A 19,552-nucleotide genomic window follows, 5' to 3' on the forward strand; every position below is an offset into this window, starting at 1 on the left:
TTATTTCTGGCGGTGTCGTCATTTTCTGACGTCATTCACTTACGCTGCCTGAAAAATGTGACGTTTGTTCTATTTACGTCATTCGAATGTTCGACGTGTTCTTTTTCTTCTGCGTTCCCTGTTCGATGTGTTCGAATTCCCAGCCTGCCAGGAAAAAATGGCGACACAACTCAGTGGCTTCCCTTTGTGTATGAAGAGTAATGTCCCTGTCTCCATTTGACCTGCCTTAAAGTGTAACTAAACAAGCAAAAAGGGAAAACATCGTTCAGCAACCTTTACACTTTGATATGAAGAAGGGCCTCATATACTGTCGAACTGCGAAAAAAAATAAAAATTCTCTCACTCCGACACTGTTTGACGGACATGTGAAGTGCGCGCCAGGAACGACAATCTTCTTAGTTTACCTGATTAATGCCCTTAATTTTTGGTTCTGGTACTTTCAGTTCCGGCTGTTGTCATCAATCTACCAAAATAAAAGATCAAACGGAGTTTTCGATTTTTATTTCATGGTTCAGAAAAATATTGCTTATTTTCTGAAGTCAACCGTTTTAGCGAATCTTTCTTTGATTCTTAAGAGTCATTTCAGATTTTTGAAAAATAGTTAACGGTTAGTAATTACCAATATATCGTAAACAAACATATCGATAGGTTTTGGTAAGAAGACACAAGTGCGATGAATGTGGTACCAGTATTTTTGTGGTAAGTAAGGATGCATTTCTTTGCTGTAAGCACATTTACAATGCACATTTAATCTGTTTAGCAACATAAACGAAAGCATGGTACAGTGCCGCTTGTTTGTGGTCTATCTTTTCGCGGCAGATGCGTAACAATTAGGGTCTCAGTTGGAAAAAGCTGATCGGAACCAGAGCAGATTTGGCTTGGGTTCTTTGAGTGTGAATGATCGACGAGTGGCTTGACATTTTTAACGAATCATTACTGTAGCCTACTTGAAACCATCATCTGTTTCTGAATTTGTCATCAGTTATGATTGAGCAGTCTCATAGGAATCGTCCATAAAATGTTAAACCGAAAAAGGGCAGACGATTCTGAATCACACAGGCTGCTGTACAAAATCAGATCTAAAACGATATTTTGAACTGCGACGTCTGCGTAAATGCCCTGTAACAAAATACCTTGTCCTGGTCATGTGTATACACATCAGCTTCTATTGGGAAGATCAGTATTTTATATTAATCACAAATACAAGATTAGAAATAGTTCTGAAGATCGCCTTTGATTTCAGTTTCAGCGGCAAACTAGCAGATCTGATCCAAACCGGCATCGTTTCATGGTTGAAACTTGAATAATCCCAAATAGATCTGAGTGGGGGTAAGTTTTATAGTATTTCAATTTTTTACGGCAGTTTTATTTAAAGATAGTGTAGTGGATGTGTCTGGTGAAGACTACAGTTATATGAATTTTGTGTTGTAATATTAAAATGATTGTTCTTTATTTACACAATTGAATAATTTGTATTTATTTGTTTGCAGATGACGGCATACTGAGTGCTCGAAGAACATACGCCTGCTGGCATTTTGTGTCTTTTCTGAACTCAGAAGACGTCGAGGCAAGCAGAAGTCACGGTCCTGGCCACACACACACAATTTATGACATGAACAAGAAATGATATTTTTTCATGGGCATATCCAATCCAGTATTAAAACTGTATTACCATGCAAACGCAACGATTAGAATTTAGAGACGGTCATCGGTCACACACACACACTGGGCGGATCCGGAGGGGGGTTCCGGGGTTTCCGGACCACTTTGGAGCCGGCCTTTGTATTCTAAGTGACGATTTTGGAAAGAAGTTGGCTAATTAGTTTGCTCAGGTTGTGCCAGATCGATCAATTGTCCTTGTTGTGATTCAAATTTTTCTTCTTAATATATTTACTTTTTTGGAAGGTGTATTAGGGGATGTTTCTTGGCTCAGATTGATCCATTTTCCTTGTTTTTATCAACATTTGTCGGACCACCCCCCCCCCACCCCCCAAGGAGGTTGAACGCTTCGTGTCCTCAACTAAACGCTTCGCGTCGTCAAATTGTCCCTAAAAGAAATTTGGAAACTCCCCCTTAAAAATGATGTGATCTGCCCCTGCACACACAAACACACACACAAATAGAGAAGTAATAAATGGATACAATTTTTCTTTATTTAAATTACAATCAGATGTGGTCGTAGAACAGGCACTGTAAACAAAACCTAGCATGATATACCACTTGTGTGATGTTTCGGTCAATATCTTTATTTTCCTTTCAGAAATACATTGGCGTTTTGAATGTCAAGGGAAGTGATACAAATGCTGCAGCGGGCTATCAAGAACGCGAAGGCAAACAAGGTAAATACCTACTTCTGACATTAGTTTACTTATTAACTCTTTCTATACTGGCCATTATCTCCCCAGTCTCTCCCCAGAAACTGGCCATTTGCATGGGTTTGCAAAAAAATTCTCAAAAATAAACAAAACAAGATGCAGCCTTCAAACTCATAGGTTTTATTGTGAATGTATTGCTAAAACATATGCCAAAGTTTGGTTTCATTGTTGTGAGAAAAAAAAATATGATGTCCAGAATTTATGGGTATATTTTACGCAATACGAAAAAGGGGGTATGTATTTTGACTTAGAAGCATTTTTTCTTATGAAGGCTCTGTTTGCAACAAAACTGTTTCTGTTTACTTGTATGAAGATTGTGCTAACACAAAAACATAACAAATACCAACTGATTTTCCATTTGGTGGTCATGTAAGCATTGTGAACATGTCCAAAAAATCTGATCACACACCATGTGGTCGACATGCAGACCTGAACGGCCAGTGTATGGTGGCAGAGTTGGAAAATAGGAAAAGTCTTGATGCCAATCCTTCATCAAAAACCGAAGAAAATCGTCATTGTAATAAGTTTGCTTTATTCTAAATCAAACGACTAGGATAGATGACAGACACAACGACAAACACATTCAATTCTATGTAAAACATACACAATGCGCACGTTAACAAGCTGGCCATAACAATGTGCCCATCGTGCATGAAGTGTGGCTTTGGTCGGATCAGTAGCCGTGCTTTGTCTGCGATGCTAAACATGAAATTTTGTTAAAGCGACGATTTAGCAATGTTGTTGTTGCTGCTGCTGCTGTCTGTTCTTGTCACGACATCTCGCCATATAACAGTTTTTTCCCTCCTGATTCTGAGAAGAAGCTGTTTAATTGTGATATCAGGCCTAGGAACCCCTGATTTTCACTTGGAGCATTCTCAAAGAAACTTAGCGTATGTTAAGAAAAATGAGTGTACTCCACACTTTGTCTTTTGTTGTTCGTTGTCGTTGCATGTCTACCGTTCCACAGCCACCTACTATAAGTGCAAGTGTTAAATGACGTATTTCCACAAAAGACTGCTTGCAGAGAATCATGTGATGCCAATGACAGTTAAGGACATGTGGTAATACATACTACGTTTTGGAACCAGGGAAAATGCAGCACAAATTATTTATCAACCAAATTGATTGACTTGTGCACCATGACAAAAGTTTTCTTTGATCCATAAAAGGTCTTTTGCCAGAAAAATTGCTCTGAACATAAAGTACCCTGTAAGTTGTCACACATTTACATTATTGAAATAAAAAGAAAACACACCAGTAACCAGGTTAGGTACGTTAATAGCTATAATCAATATCTCGGCACGTTACTGCCTTCTTCGGGATGGTAAGCTGAACATTATTGAACAAAATAATCGGTTTAGATTGTATACTTTGATTCCTGAACGAAGAAGCAGAGGTACTGCATACAACTAGGACTGTAATATCAGCTTTTGCCTGAAACACACACACATACACTTATAAAATTAATGCAATGTCATTGTATGAAGCCAGAACAATCACTAACTTACATAGTTGGTCACACAATTACCCATCACTGAACAATAAATCGAAGTCGGGTGGATTCAATGACTAAAGCAGTAAAGGCTTTGAAAAAACCCTCATCACAAAACATCCCCCCCCCCAAAAAAAAAAGAAAAGAAATAAAACAGGTTGTGTATATAGCGCAGTAAACACCATGCAGGTACAAGCGAAGATTTGACAGAGATTATCCTTGTTTTATATAGCACACATTTTCTAGTTTTAATCTCTCTCTCTCTCTCTCTCTCTCTCTCTCTCTCTCTCTCTCTCTCTCTCTCTCTCTGGAAAGTAATTTATTGACCTGTGGGTTATTTGCGTTTGTATACACATTGGTGATTCGTAAACTATGTTGAAAGAGATTGTCAAACAATATTATATGGGGTGTCTTAAAAAAAAAATGTATATCAACAAAATCTGTCATTATTATTAGGCACACGGTTTTAACCAAGCTATGTCACGGAATGCAACATAAGTGGCTTAAAAAGTCGTGTTTTTGTGTGTGCAGGATATTCGCTAGGACAGGACCTCAAGCTGAACCAGCACAACAGCGATGTATTCTTCCATGGCTTCCACAAAAGTCTTTCACCTATAGCGGGCATTGCATACAGATACAGTCCAAAGAGGGTTAGGGTTACCCTAACCCTCCTTTTTAAAAATTCTTTAGACCAATTATCCCTCTGTTCCCATGTTAAACATGGAATAATTCTGGACAAATGCGAGGACGTTAGCTTTTTTTAATTTTATTTTTTTATCATTTTACTTATCATTAAAACTTGTTTAGATTTCGATTCGTAAACCATTTACAGTAATCCTTTGTTTTTTTTAACTTTGTTCATCTTACCACAGTCACTTCGTTGTTTAGATTTATCATTAAATTTGTTACCATTATGCAGGAAAAATGTAGAATAAAACCAGGAGAGCTTTCGGTAGAAGATATTTCCTGTGTCAAAAGTTAATGCTTATTCTGATTGATGGGTGCTCCAAAGTAAGTTATTTTGACTGCCTTATTCGAATTCATTTCCAAGACAGGGCTGAGAATTGGAGAAGCTTAGGAGAGTATCGTAAAAATTGTCTGGGTGTTTATGCAAAACTTTCGAATATGTCAGATTTTACTTTAGAGATTTTAAATACTGTTAACTGACAGAAATGCTATAACTTCTACACCAATTGACTGGATAACTTCATATTCAGCATACTTAAACTTGATTTTATGCATGTGCAGTTCACAAAGCGGCAAATTTGTAGGTTAAATTATCTAACTTTTGCATCACCAATGACACCAACGCTTTCGTGTCTGAGGATTGCCCTGAACCTAGCTGTAACTGCATGCTTTCTTCAGGTCATCGATAGCCTGGGGGTTGAAGGGGATGTTTTTACATACTCAGACATTCAAAATAATCAAAAAGGTAAAAGCCTGAAGGGTTTAAATTAGGTAAAAATGGCTACCGCTCAATGTCAAAACTCGTTCTGTTTAGTCGACCCCCGAATTTGGAGAAAAAAATTAAAATTGCACAAAAGTCAGACCATTCAATTTACAAAATTGCCACTTACTGGAAAGGCAGAACATAAACTGAAGTTAATGAATACCATATATAAAATAATTGGTTCAACAGATGCAGAAGTAATTTGCATGGTTGTGGGTGTCCTTTTTAGGGGGGTCAACCCTGTAGAAGAGACGATTTTCTTTAATTATCAATCCGTAATATATTGTTTGTTATGCATACAAGATTAACATTGACAAATACTTCAAGACTCCTCATTGAAATGTTGTGCTTTTTTTTGTTACTGACTGATTCACTTTCTATTCACTTTACTCTACATAAGTCACGACAAGAAAAGCAAGGGAGGTAATTTCTTTGGAAGAGGTAATTCTCTCCCCTCAGAACGATTGTTGTAGTTTGTTTGATTTTGTTCCCTTCTAATAAGTATTATTTAAAATAGATCTTTACATCTTGATGTGAAAGGCGCAGTACCCCCCTCCCCCCAGGATGTTAAATTCTAGGTTGTGTCCATGTAAAATCCTGATCCTAGTCAAGATCCGAGTTGGTTTTTCATGCAACTGTGCCTCTTTATGCCACTCAATTAGACATACTTTGCAATCCATAATTGCACGAAACTAAGTACAGGAAATACGTTGTTGTCGTGTTTTTAATATTACATAATGAAATAAAAAATGTCACAACTGGTTTCGTGTTGGGCTTTCTCTCTCTGTCTGAATCTCATAATTACTTCCTTCTGAGGCCTGAAATGTGTTGCAGGCATTGTTCAGCTTACATTTATTGTTACAATTTTTGTGGATATGTTATTAAGTGTGTCTGTGTTTCTATCATTCGTTATCAGTGTGGTTAAAAAAAAAAGCACACGTCAAAGTAATTTACCCTTCATCATTATCAAAACATGCAGATACAGGTAATACGTATTTGTGATACTTTAAACAAATACAATGTTTGTTTGTTGCGTCTTTTCTTTTTTTCAGAGCAAACACACATCGTATTTGTTCAAACGTGTATATTCTGCACTTTCTAATACCCTGCATGGATCTCCAAATCAAGAATAATGAAAAGTCGTCTAATAGCCCTGCAGCACTCACACGAACATGATAGAAGCTTGCATGCACCCAGGCTCGCTGTCTTCGGCTAAAAGAGCTTACCGTTGGATCTTCGCTCGGACAAATGTAGCTGTCTTGTCCACTTGCTCCTGTCGCATAGATCTGCAATGTGCAACATCATCTTTGATTAATAAGTCTAAGGCACAGACAAACACACACGCGCGCACATTTGCGAGAGAATGCACGTCAGTCTATTCAATCAAACAGTATAAAAACATACCACAGACGTGGTGGTGGAAACTGGACATTCGCCGTATAACAAACTCAAGTGATTCATTTGTGTGTGTATGTTTGATCAAAAGTTCATCTTGGGCACATTCAGTCTGTATTGTAACAGGACCCATCCCGTAAAAACTTCGAACAGATCTATTAAATTCTGAAATCCTTGACAAGTTTTTTTTTCCAATCATCTGTATCGACCGAAGTAAAAAAAAAATCAGCCAGTACACGCATCTACCCCCTCACACGACAATACATATGTGGCGAAAAAAGAAATCGAGAAGAGGGGGGGGGGGGGGGAGACAAGGAATAAATTAGATCCAGAAATAATTCCACTTCATCATTCCAAAATTCAAGTGTGAAGTGATCGGATACTGTGGTAAAGATACGTGCTTAGTATCATAACTGAAAATACAAGCCCTAGGGTTTTAAATCAAGGAAACAATTAAAGTTAAGGAAAGATCAACAGAAATGTCGAGAACATGTAAAATATTGTACTTACAATCCGTTTCAGCATGCTCTTCGAATAATAATCTCCCAGTCAGCCTCGTGCTTACGACTTCGACAGGATGTTGCCTCTCACGCTGAGCCAGTACATTTGGAGAAAATTCAAAGGCCAGAGATGCAGTACAAGCACATTAGTTAGATCCAATTCATTTACATTGCTACCTTGCCCAATTTATGGCTATTTCTGTTGGTAACATCACACATGTGGCAAGCAGAGCTTGTTGCCGACTCTGCTGGGACAGGCAGCAGACGATTTTATTTAGGAACCAAATTCTGATTGGTTAAAACATAAAACCGGAACTCAAAGTACCACTTGTTCTTTGGAAGTATCAAATCAAGAACAGATAATCAGGTAAATCTGAAATGGGTTCAACACTTTTAAAAAATCGTAGTAAATCAGAAAACACAGTAAACGTTGGAAAAATCGTCCAGTATCGCTTCTACAGGTCTATACTTGGACAAAACATAAAGCAATTCAGTAAAGCTGACACTTCAAAATGTCTGTTTAGTTACACTTTAAATGAAAAACCAAGTAAACACGGCGCCAGAAAAAAGTTAAACACACACAAACACACACGCAAAAAAAGCACTAACTCATTTGCGTGCTTACATACACACACACACAAAACACACACACACCATTTTCAAAAACATGCACATCAACAAAAAATCTGCGCAACAAAACCATAACATTATTCTAATTAGTCATACAAAGAAAGTTTTGTGTGTACATTGTACCTACTAATAAGTGGGAGAAAATTGAAACAAAGTAGCAAAATCAGATAAACAGCGCATGTTTTCTTCTTTGACATTCAATTCGAAAAGTCTGGCAGTTTATGGAACGTTCTTTTGTTACTGTCATCCTGTCAGAAGACGTCATCGCTGACGACACAATGTCGTTATGACGAGCTATCCGGCGTAAATGACGTCACACCATGCCTTGGGACTGGAAAGTTTGGTCGAGCAAAGCGGCGGACGAGCTAACCGGCGGACGAGAAGGACGTCAGCCCGGGGAAAAAATATGGCGACGAGCTAAACGGCGGACGAGATAAGCGGGGTCGAGCTAAGTGGAGTCGAGTGTATTTCACACACAGAGATAGAGACTCCACCTTCAGGTGTAACACTTGCTTGTGATCATGTGGTCACCGAACAGGCTTCAGAAGACGAAATAAAGGGGAATAAGCACGTGTTCATCGGATTTCTCACAATGGATTAGGTCAGGGACCTATATTTAATGTAGGTCTATGATTAGATTTTCTCTGCAACGAGTTTGATTGATTCAAGTCAGGTTTACAAACTGATGACCAGCATTCTCTTTGTACTTAAAGTGTAACTAAACAAGCAAAAAGGAAAAACGTCGTTCAGCAACCTTTACACTTTGATATGAAGAAGGGCCTCATATACTGTCGAACTGCGAAAAAAAATTTTTTTTCTCTCACTCGGACACTGTTTGACGGACATGTGAAGTGCGCGCCAGGAACGACAATCTTCTTAGTTTACCTGATTAATGCCCTTAATTTTTGGTTCTGGTACTTTCAGTTCCGGCTGTTGTCATCAATCTACCAAAATAAAAGATCAAACGGAGTTTTCGATTTTTATTTCATGGTTCAGAAAAATATTGCTTATTTTCTGAAGTCAACCGTTTTAGCGAATCTGTCTTTGATTCTTAAAAGTCATTTCAGATTTTTGAAAAATAGTTAACGGTTAGTAATTACCAATACATCGTAAACAAACATATCGATTGGTTTTGGTAAGAAGACACAAGTGCGATGAATGTGGTACCAGTATTTTTGTGGTAAGTAAGGATGCATTTCTTTGCTGTAAGCACATTTACAATGCACATTTAATCTGTTTAGCAACATAAACGAAAGCATGGTACAGTGCCGCTTGTTTGTGGTCTATCTTTTCGCGGCAGATGCGTAACAATTAGGGTCTCAGTTGGAAAAAGCTGCTCGGAACCAGAGCAGATTTGGCTTGGGTTCTTTGAGTGTGAATGATCGACGAGTGGCTTGACATTTTTAACGAATCGTTACTGTAGTCTACTTGAAACCATCATCTGTTTCTGAATTTGTCATCAGTTATGATTGAGCAGTCTCATAGGAATCGTCCATAAAATGTTAAACCGAAAAAGGGCAGACGATTCTGAATCACACAGGCTGGTGTACAAAATCAGATCTAAAACGATATTTTGAACTGCGACGTCTGCGTAAATGCCCTGTAACAAAATACCTTGTCCTGGTCATGTGTATACACATCAGCTTCTATTGGGAAGATCAGTATTTTATATTAATCACAAATACAAGATTAGAAATAGTTCTGAAGATCGCCTTTGATTTCAGTTTCAGCGGCAAACTAGCAGATCTGTCCAAACCGGCATCGTTTCATGGTTGAAACTTGAATAATCCCAAATAGATCTGAGTGGGGGTAAGTTTTATAGTATTTAAATTTTTTACAGCAGTTTTATTTAAAGATAGTGTAGTGGATGTCTCTGGTGAAGACTACAGTTATATGAATTTTTTTGTTGTAATATTAAAATGATTGTTCTTTATTTACACAATTGAATAATTTGTATTTATTTGTTTGCAGATGACGGCATACTGAGTGCTCCAAGAACATACGCCTGCTGGCATTTTGTGTCTTTTCTGAAGACGTCGAGGCAAGCAGAAGTCACGGTCCTGGCCACACACACACAATGACATGAACAAGAAATGATATTTTTTCATGGGCATATCCAGTATTAAAACTTTATTACCATGCAAACGCAACGATAAGAATTTAGAGAAGGTCATCGGTCACACACACACACACACACACACACACTGGGCGGATCCGGCCTTTGTATTCTAAGTGACGATTTTGGAAAGAAGTTGGCTAATTAGTTTGCTCAGGTTGCGCCAGATCTATCAGTTGTCCTTGTTGTGATTCAAATTTTTCTTCTTAATATATTTACTTTTTTGGAAGGTGTATTAGGGGATGTTTCTTGGCTCGGATTGATCCATTTTCCTTGTTTTTATCAACATTTGTCGGACCCCCCCCCCCCCCCCCTCAAGGAGGTTGAACGCTTCGCGTCTTCAACTAAACGCTTCGCGTCGTCAAATTGTCCCTGAAAGAAATTTGGAATCTCCCCCTTAAAAATGATGTGATCCGCCCCTACACACACACAAACACACACAAATAGAGAAGTAATAAATGGATACAGTTTTTCTTTATTTAAATTACAATCAGATGTGGTCGTAGAACAGGCACTGTAAACAAAACCTAGCATGATATACCACTTGTGTGATGTTTCGGTCAATATCTTTATTTTCCTTTCAGAAATACATTGGCGTTTTGAATGTCAAGGGAAGTGATACAAATGCTGCAGCGCGCTATCAAGAACGCGAAGGCAAACAAGGTAAATACCTACTTCTGACATTAGTTTACTTATTAACTCTTTCTATACTGGCCATTATCTCCCCAGTCACTCCCCAGAAACTGGCCATTTGCATGGGTTTGCAAAAAAATTCTCAAAAATAAACAAAACAAGATGCAGCCTTCAAACTCATAGGTTTTATTGTGAATATATTGCTAAAACATATGCCAAAGTTTGGTTTCATTGTTGTGAAAAAAAATAAAAATATGATGTCCAGAATTTATGGGTATATTTTACGCAATACGAACAAGGGGGTATGTATTTTGACTTAGAAGCATTTTTTCTTAATATGAAGGCTCTGTTTGCAACAAAACTGTTTCTGTTTACTTGTATGAAGATTGTGATTACACAAAAACATAACAAATACAAACTGATTTTCCATTTGGTGGTCATGTAAGCATTGTGAACATGTCCGAAAAATCTGATCACACACCATGTGGTCGACATGCAGACCTGAACGGCCAGTGTATGGTGGCAGAGTTGGAAAATAGGAAAAGATGCCAATCCTTCATCAAAAACCGAAGAAAATCGTCATTGTAATAAGTTTGCTTTATTCTAAATCAAACGACTAGGATAGATGACAGACACAACGACAAACACATTCAATTCTATGTAAAACATACACAATGCTCACGTTAACAAGCTGGCCATAACAATGTGCCCATCGTGCATGAAGTGTGGCTTTGGTCGGATCAGTAGCCGTGCTTTGTCTGCGATACTAAACATGAAATTTTGTTAAAGCGACGATTTAGCAATGTTGTTGTTGCTGCTGCTGCTGTCTGTTCTTGTCACGACATCTCGTTTTTTTCCCTCCTGATTCTGAGAAGAAGCTGTTTAATTGTGATATCAGGCCTAGGAACCCCTGATTTTCACTTGGAGCATTCTCAAAGAAACTTAGCGTATGTTAAGAAAAATGAGTGTTCTCCACACTTTGTCTTTTGTTGTTCGTTGTCGTTGCATGTCTACCGTTCCACAGCCACCTACTATAGCTGATGGGGTCTATGTCGACCAAAAGAATGGGATTCACTGTAGGTCGAGTTCCTGTAGGTGGATTCTCTGTATACCTAAGACTTTAAAATTGGCAATCTTGTATACAGGGAATACCACAGGGTGTAGTTCCTGTAGCGTTTTGCTAATATCAATGAAAGTCACGTGATGCTTAGCGACATCGTTAGAATTTGATGTTTTTCGATCTTTTTTTTTATATTTCTTAGAAATTCGAGTATGGTTTGCAAGTTTTATTGAAAAACTGCACCCTGTGGGATTCCCTGTATACTAGATTGCCAATTTTAAAGTCTTAGGTATACAGGGAATCCACCTACAGGAACTCGACCTACAGAGAATACCACTCTTTTGGTCGACATAGACCCCATCAGCCCTACTATAAGTGCAAGTGTTAAATGACGTATTCAGGCATGAAAATTCTCCGTATTTTCCGTATTTCTGAAAAGAATAAACCGTATTTTTTTTTATTTTCCGTATTTTTCCTTTTTTAAAATTTTTTTTAATTTTTTTTAATTTTTAATTTTTTTTTACATTTTTTTATTTATTTATTTATTATTTTTTTTCCTAGTCATAGTTATAGTAAAATAGTTTTGGGGCCATGTTTGAATCCAATTTTAAGGCTCAGATAGCCCCAGATTGCACCAAATTGCACCCTTGAAAAAAAGACCCCGCTAGAAGTCTTGGCGCTTCGCGCCTGCGAAACTTGGCGCTATGCGCCTTCGAATTTTGTTTTCAGTAATTTTTTTCTTCTCAGTTTTCATGCCTGGTATTTCCACAAAAGACTGCTTGCAGAGAATCATGTGATGCCAATGACAGGTAAGGACATGTGGTAATACATACTACGTTTTGGAACCAGGGAAAATGCAGCACAAATTATTTATCAACCAAATTGATTGACTTGTGCACCACGACAAAAGTTTTCTTTGATCCATAAAAGGTCTTTTGCCAGAAAAATTGCTCTGAACATCAAGTACCCTGCAAGGTGTCACACATTTACATTATTGAAATAAAAAGAAAACACACCAGTAACCAGGTTAGGTACGTTAATATCTATATTATAATCAATATCTCAGCACGTTACTGCCTTCTTCGGGATGGTAAGCTGAAGATTATTGAACAAAATAATCAATTTAGATTGTATACTTTGATTCCTGAACGAAGAAGCAGAGGTACTGCATACAACTAGGACTGTAAATATCAGCTTTTGCCTGAAACACACACACATACACTTATAAAATTAATGCAATGTCATTGTATGAAGCCAGAACAATCACTAACTTACATAGTTGGTCACACAATTACCCATCACTGAACAATAAATCGAAGTCGGGTGGATTCAATGACTAAAGCAGTAAAGGCTTTGAAAAAACCCTCATCACAAAACATCCCCCCCCCCCCCAAAAAAAAAAATGAAATAAATAAATGAAATAAAACAGGTTGTGTATATAGCGCAGTAAACACCATGCAGGTACAAGCAAAGATTTGACAGTGATTATCCTTGTTTTATATAGCACACATTTTCTAGTTTTGATCTCTCTCTCTCTCTCTCTCTCTCTCTCTCTCTCTCTCTCTCTCTCTCTCTCTCTCTCTCTCTCTCTCTCTCTCTCTCTCTTTCTCTCTCTCTCTCTCTCTGGAAAGTAATTTATTGACCTGTGGGTTATTTGCGTTTGTATACACATTGGTGATTCGTAAACTATGTTGAAAGAGATTGTCAAACAATATTATATGGGGTGTCTTAAAAAAAAATGTATATCAACAAAATCTGTCATTATTATCAGGCACACGGTTTTAACAAAGCTATGTCACGGAATGCAACATAAGTGGCCTAAAAAGTCGTGTTTTTGTGTGTGCAGGATATTCGCTAGGACAGGACCTCAAGCTGAACCAGCACAACAGCGATGCATTCTTCCATGGCTTCCACAAAAGTCTTTCACCTATAGCGGGCATTGCATACAGATAAATTCTTTAGACCAATTATACCTCTGTTCCCATGTTAAACATGGAATAATTCTGGACAAATGCGAGGACGTTAGCTTTTTTTTATTTTATTTTTTTTATCATTTTACTTATCATTAAAACTTGTTTAGATTTCGATTCGTAAACCATTTACAGTAATCCTTTGTTTTTTAACTTTGTTCATCTTACCACAGTCATTTCGTTGTTTAGATTTATCATTAATTTTTTTACCATTATGCAGGAAAAATGTAGAATAAAACCAGGAGAGCTTTCGGTAGAAGATATTTCCTGTGTCAAAAGTTAATGCTTATTCTGGTTGATGGGTGCTCCAAACTAAGTTATTTTGACTGCCTTATTCGAATTCATTTCCAAGACAGGGCTGAGAAGTGGAGAAGCTTAGGAGAATATCGTAAAAATTGTCTGGGTGTTTATGCAAAACTTTCGAATATGTCAGATTTTACTTTAGAGATTTTAAATACTGTTAACTGACAGAAATGCTATAACTTCTACACCAATTGACTGGATAACTTCATATTCAGCATACTTAAACTTGATTTTATGCATGTGCAGTTCACAAAGTGGCAAATTTTTAGGTTGAATTATCTAACTTTTGCATCACCAATGACACCAACGCTTTCGTGTCTGAGGATTGCCCTGAACCTAGCTGTAACTGCATGCTTTCTTCAGGTCATCGATAGCCTGGGGGTTGAAGGGGATGTTTTTACATACTCAGACAATCAAAATAATCAAAAAGGTAAAAGCCTGAAGGGTTTAAATTAGGTAAAAATGGCTACCGCTCAATGTCAAAACTCGTTCTGTTTAGTCGACCCCCGAATTTGGAGAAAAAAATTAAAATTGCACAAAAGTCAGACCATTCAATTTACAAAATTGCCACTTACTGGAAAGGCAGAACATAAACTGAAGTTAATGCATACTATATATAAAATAATTGGTTCAACAGATGCAGAAGTAATTTGTATGGTTGTGGGTGTCCTTTTTAGGGGGGTCAACCCTGTAGAAGAGACGATTTTCTTTAATTATCAATCCGTAATATATTGTTTGTTATGCATACAAGATTAACATTGACAAATACTTCAAAACTCCTCATTGATCTTAAGAAATGTTGCGGGTTTTTTTGTTACTGACTGATTCACTTTCTATTCACTTTACTCTACATAAGTCACGACAAGAAAAGCAAGGGAGGTAATTTCTTCGGAAGAGGTAATTCTCTCCCCTCAGAACGATTGTTGTAGTTTGTTTGATTTTGTTCCCTTCTAATAAGTATTATTTAAAATAGATCTTTACATCTTGATGTGAAAGGCGCAGTACTCCCCCCAGGATGTTAAATTCTAGGTTGTGTCCATGTAAAATCCTGATCCTAGTCAAGATCCGAGTTGGTTTTTCATGCAACTGTGCCTCTTTATGCCACTCAATTAGACATACTTTGCAATCCATAATTGCACGAAACTAAGTACAGGAAATAGGTTGTTGTCGTGTTTTTAATATTACATAATGAAATAAAAAATGTCACAACTGGTTTCGTGTTGGGCTTTCTCTCTCTGTCTGAATCTCATAATTACTTACTTCTGAGGCCTGAAATGTGTTGCAGGCATTGTTCAGCTTACATTTATTGTTACAATTTTTGTGGATATGTTATTAAGTGTGTCTGTGTTTCTATCATTCGTTATCAGTGTGGTTAAAAAAAAGCACACGTCAAAGTAATTTACCCTTCATCATTATCAAAACATGCAGATAGTCAGGTAATAAATATTTGTGATACTTCAAACAAATACAATGTTTGTTTGTTGCGTTTTTTCTTTTTTTCAGAGCAAACACACATCGTATTTGTTGAACGTGTATATTCTGCACTTTCTAATACCCTGCATGGATCTCCAAATCAAGAATAATGAAAAGGCGTCTAATAGCCCTGCAGCACTCACACGAACATGATAGAAGCTTGCATGCATGCACCCAGGCTCGCTGTCTTCGGCTAAAAGAGCTTCCGTTGGATCTTCGCTCAGACAAATGTAGCTGTCTTGTCCACTTGCTCCTGTCGCATAGATCTGCAATGTGCAACATCATCTTTGATTAATAAGTCTGAGGCACAGACAAACGCACACGCGCGCACATTTGCGAGTGAATGCACGTCAGTCTATTCAATCAAACAGTATAAAAACATACCACAGACGTGGTGGTGGGAACTGGACATTCGCCGTATAACAAAATCAAGAGATTCATTTGTGTGTGTATGTTTAATCAAAAGTTCATCTTGCGCACATTCAGTCTATATTGTAACAGGACCCATCCCGTAAAAACTTCGAACAGATCTAGTAAATTCTGAAATCATTGACAAGTTTTTTTCAATCATCTGTATCTGACCGAAGTAAAAAAATAAAAAAATCAGCCAGTACACGCATCTACCCCCTTACACGACAATACATATGTGGCGAAAAAAGGAATCGAGAGGGGGGGAACAAGGAATAAATTAGATCCAGAAATAATTCCACTTCATCATTCCAAAATTCAAGTGTGAAGTGATCAGATACTGTGGTAAAGATACGTGCTTAGTATCACAAATGAAAATACAAGCCCTAGGGATTTAAATCAAGGAAAAAATTAAAGTTAAGGAAAGATCAACAGAAATGTCGAGAACATGTAAAATATTGTACTTACAATCTGTTTCAGCATGCTCTTCGAATAATAATCTCCCAGTCAGCCTCGTGCTTACGACTTCGACAGGATGTTGCCTCTCACGCTGAGCCAGTACATTTGGAGTGAATTCAAAGGCCAGAGATGCAGTACAAGCACATTAGTTAGATCCAATTCATTTACATTGCTACCTTGCCCAATTTCACACCGGTGACACTGTGACGGTTCCCCTACGCTTTGTGTTCGGTGCCCTGACCCTTTGTGTTCGGTTCCCACTCGGTTCCCACACGCCAAAATTCGCGGACAAAACATCCATTTATGGTAGTATTACGCAATGTTGCTCTCTGAGAATGGTCTTGTTAGATCTGTGAGTGTTTACACTACATGCCTAGGTGCTGTTGGATTGAAGGTTTTTGATATTTTAGCCGTTATTAGGTAGAATGCCTTCCACTTTACTGCAAAACTGCATAATTCGTAGCATCGGCAAGAAATATCCTACCAAAAAATGCCTGCTTGGAACTGCCCGTGGTCCAGCAAAAAGTTCAACATGTCTGTAGCAGACAGCCCAAGTTTCAAGATTGTAGGGCCATCCAAACAGCCGTAATAATAAAAACAACAAAAGTAGTCAGTGAAATTGGCTGTGTTCGGTCCCCCCACACTTTTGTGACGTAGGCGTGACGGTTCCCATAATTCATTGTGTCGGTCCCCACTTTCTGTGTCGGACCCCACTTTCGACCTAATTTCTCTGTGACGGACCCCACAACCAGCCTATTTTGTGTCGGTCCCCACACCTTCTTGGATTTATGACTTGCCGGTTACTTGTATCATTGTATTCATTGAATCTAATTGTCTCGGATTTATTTTTCAGCAAAAACCGGCAAGGCAGCACCTTTTGTGATACCAAGTAAGTCAGATGACATCAGTATGTGTGTGTGTGTGTGTGTGTGTGTGTGTGTGTGTGTGTGTGTGTGTGAGAGAGAGAGAGAGAGAGACACAGAGAGAGAGAGAGAGAGAGAGTGAGAGAGAGAGAGAGAGAGAGTTGTGTTTCCGTACCCGCGACAGCGTTTTTCCAGCGGTGCGACGAAAATCAAGCACATAGAAAATGACCAGGAGTGTTTCCACACGCGCGACGCGTTAGCGGCGCGACAAGCGGCAGGCGACGCGATTTTTTTGAAAGGGTCCTGGAGCGATGTTTTCGCGTTGTCGCGCGGCAACGCGGGAGTTTACAGATTTTACCGCATGTTTAAAACGCAAGTACGGAAACACGTCACGCGTTTGCGCGCGTTTTCTTTTGTCGCTGCCGCTGTCGCGGGTACGGAAACAGAACTTACCGCGAGTACGACACTACCGCGAGTACGACACTACCGCGAGTATAACACTACCGCGTGTCACACTACCGCGAGTATAACATTACCGCGTGTCATTTTATGACTTCCATGGCTGAAGGCAAAGGTTGAAATGTTTCCTTGAAATATAAAACAAAAAGGCCTGGTCTGTTCTCTGAACACTAATTCAATGTTTGTCATGCTAACCAAGAACTCAAAACGATCAGAACACACTATCAGAATACATATATAGAATGGGTTGCTTCCAATCAAAGTTAGAACACAAACTCACAAGAAGTAAGTTTGCATGCGTTCTCTCTACGGTTATGGTACTCGCGGTTGTGGTACGCGCGGTAGTGTGACTCGCGGCAGTGTTATACTCGCGGTAGTGTCGTACTCGCGGTAGTGTGACACGCGGTAGTGTTACACGCGGTAGTGTCGTACTCGCGGTAGTGTGACACGCGGTAGTGACGCTCGCGGTAGTGTCGCATAACCGGAGTGATCTGGAAAGGTATCAATCTCTCTCTCTCACTCTCTCTCTCTCTCTCTCTCTCTCTCTCTCTCTCTCTCTCTCTCTCTCACACACACACACACACACACACACACACACACACACACACACACACATACTGTTGCCATCTGACTTACTTGGTATCACAAAAGGTGTTGCCTTGCCGGTTTTTGCTGAAAAATAACTCCGAGACAATTAGATTCAATGAATACAATGATACAAGTAACCGGCAAGTCATAAATCCAAGAAGGTGTGGGGACCGACACAAAATAGGCTGGTTGTGGGGTCCGTCACAGAGAAATTAGGTCGAAAGTGGGGTCCGACACAGAAAGTGGGGACCGACACAATGAATTATGGGAACCGTCACGCCTACGTCACAAAAGTGTGGGGGGACCGAACACAGCCAATTTCACTGACTACTTTTGTTGTTTTTATTATTACGGCTGTTTGGATGGCCCTACAATCTTGAAACTTGGGCTGTCTGCTACAGACATGTTGAACTTTTTGCTGGACCACGGACAGTTCCAAGCAGGCATTTTTTGGTAGGATATTTCTTGCCGATGCTACGAATTATGCAGTTTTGCAGTAAAGTGGAAGGCATTCTACCTAATAACGGCTAAAATATCAAAAACCTTCAATCCAACAGCACCTAGGCATGTAGTGTAAACACTCACAGATCTAACAAGACCATTCTCGGAGAGCAACATTGCGTAATACTACCATAAATGGATGTTTTGTCCGCGAATTTTGGCGTGTGGGAACCGAGTGGGAACCGAACACAAAGGGTCAGGGCACCGAACACAAAGCGTAGGGGAACCGTCACAGTGTCACCGGTGTGAATTTATGGCTATTTCTGTTGGTAACATCACACGTGTGGCAAGCAGTGCTTGTTGCCGACTCTGCTGGGACAGGCAGCAGACGATTTTATTTAGGAACCAAATTCTGATTGGTTAAAACATAAAACCGGAACTCAAAGTACCACTTGTTCTTTGGAAGTATCAAATCAAGAACAGATAAGCAGGTAAATCTGAAATGGGTTCAGCACTTTTAAAAAATCGTAGTAAATCAGAAAACACAGTAAACGTTGGAAAAATCGTCCAGTATCGCTTCTACAGGTCTATACTTGGACAAAACATAAAGCAATTCAGTAAAGCTGACACTTCAAAATGTCTGTTTAGTTACACTTTAACGACCGAGTGCTTACAACAATACAAGTTGCCAATTCCAGAGATGGGTCCAACCATGACGCAAGTCTGTTTGGAAGGAAAAACGACCGTTTGGAGTGAAATTCTATTTCCCGGCCTGATCACTGTACTTCCAGTCCAAGGGACACAACTACATGGCCGGCTGCTGATGGAGCGAGAACAGATTGCGGGACCTTAAACAAAACAAAAGTACAGACAGTTTTGTCATCTTAAGAAATCAGTCGTAATGGTCAAAGCCGGACTGCACAAAAGTACTGCCAGA

General features: G+C 38.9%; 2 long non-coding RNA genes across 3 annotated transcripts; one reads left to right on the forward strand and one right to left on the reverse strand.

The window, feature by feature from the left end:
- Positions 1–2,007: 2,007 nt before the first annotated feature.
- On the forward strand, positions 2,008–14,929 carry LOC138961753 (uncharacterized). 2 transcript variants are annotated; one of them, XR_011454301.1, is made up of 6 exons: positions 8,549–9,022; positions 9,567–9,651; positions 9,814–9,899; positions 10,543–10,621; positions 12,399–12,460; positions 13,498–14,929. It is a non-coding gene; the product is annotated as an uncharacterized lncRNA (long non-coding RNA). The 2 variants fall into 2 exon arrangements; XR_011454300.1 differs by lacking the exons at positions 8,549–9,022; positions 9,567–9,651; positions 9,814–9,899; positions 10,543–10,621 and adding an exon at positions 2,008–2,339.
- On the reverse strand, positions 3,529–16,446 carry LOC138961763 (uncharacterized). The gene is made up of 3 exons (XR_011454303.1): positions 16,274–16,446; positions 15,541–15,663; positions 3,529–3,809 (listed from the first exon to the last, which is right to left on the reverse strand). It is a non-coding gene; the product is annotated as an uncharacterized lncRNA (long non-coding RNA).
- Between the last annotated feature and the right edge of the window lie 3,106 nt (positions 16,447–19,552).

This window comes from Littorina saxatilis, linkage group LG1, assembly GCF_037325665.1.
Source record: "Littorina saxatilis isolate snail1 linkage group LG1, US_GU_Lsax_2.0, whole genome shotgun sequence".
NCBI classification, from domain to species: domain Eukaryota; kingdom Metazoa; phylum Mollusca; class Gastropoda; order Littorinimorpha; family Littorinidae; genus Littorina; species Littorina saxatilis.